The sequence below is a fragment of the Arachis hypogaea genome, chromosome 16 (genome assembly GCF_003086295.3).
Source record: "Arachis hypogaea cultivar Tifrunner chromosome 16, arahy.Tifrunner.gnm2.J5K5, whole genome shotgun sequence".
In the NCBI taxonomy this organism is placed as follows: domain Eukaryota; kingdom Viridiplantae; phylum Streptophyta; class Magnoliopsida; order Fabales; family Fabaceae; genus Arachis; species Arachis hypogaea.
Window position 1 is genome coordinate 103,882,503 of NC_092051.1, and position 1,180 is coordinate 103,883,682.

Sequence of the window (1,180 nt, forward strand, 5' to 3'; positions counted from 1 at the left end):
CCAGCACAAACAAGTCAGTGGGAAAGGCGAATGGCCCAACTGTGACAATCATGTCTTCAATCACGCCTGATGGGTATTTAGTGGAACCATCAGCAAGTTGGAGACATATCTGGGTTGGTTTAACTTCTTCAGTTAAGCCAAGCTTCCTGATAGTGGATGCAGGTATTAGGTTGATGCTTGCCCCAAGATCGCATAAAGCTGTCTTGGTGCAATTACCTTCTAATATGCATGGTATCAGAAAACTCCCAGGGTCTTTAAGCTTTTCAGGAAAGCTCTCTAGAATGACTGCACTGCATTCTTCAGTGAGGAGAACTCTTTCTGTTTCTCTCCAATCCTTTTTATGACTCAAGATCTCTTTCATGAACTTGGCATAAGAAGGTATTTGCTCAAGTGCTTCTGCAAATGGAATCTTTATTTCAAGAGTCCTGAGATAATCTGCAAAGCGAGCAAATTGCTTATCCTGCTCCTCTCTCCGGAGTTTTTGAGGATAAGGTATCTTGGCTTCATATTCTTCAACCTTAGTTGCTGCAGGTTTATTGCCTACAGAAGTGGTTGAAGAAGCCTTTTTAGAGGGGTTGTTATCAGCACTTGTGTGTGTCTGATCCCTCACTGACAATTGAGTGCCAGAGTTAGAAGCTGGAGTGACGTGAGAAGCCAACTCCTTGTCTGTTCCTGGCGTTTGAACGCCAGAATTGTGCCCATTTTGGGCGTTCAGCGCCAGATCCTGCCCATTTTGGGCGTTCAACGCCAGATCCTTGCCCATTTCTGGCGTTGAACGCCAGTCCTGCTGTATTTCTGGCGTTGAACGCCAGTTTTGGCCATGGTCTGGGCGTTCAGCGCCAGCCTTCCACCAATTTTCTGGCATTTTAGCACCAGAATTATTTTTCCCTGGGCTCTTACTGTCCTCAGGTGAATTTTGGGTGGTTTGCTCATTTCTTAGCTTTTTGCTACCTTGAGGTGGGGTATTTAATGTTTTCCCACTTCTTAGTTGAACTGCTTGGCATTCTTCTGCTATTTGCTTTGACAGCTGCTGCTTTGTTTGCTTACACTGTTCGTCCATATGTATATTAGCCATCCTTGTCTCTTGTAACCTTTCTTTGAATTCGGCCTACTGCTTTGTTAGAAAGTCCAATTGCTGATTGAATTCAGCAGCTTATATTACAGGACTGAGTTCAGCAGT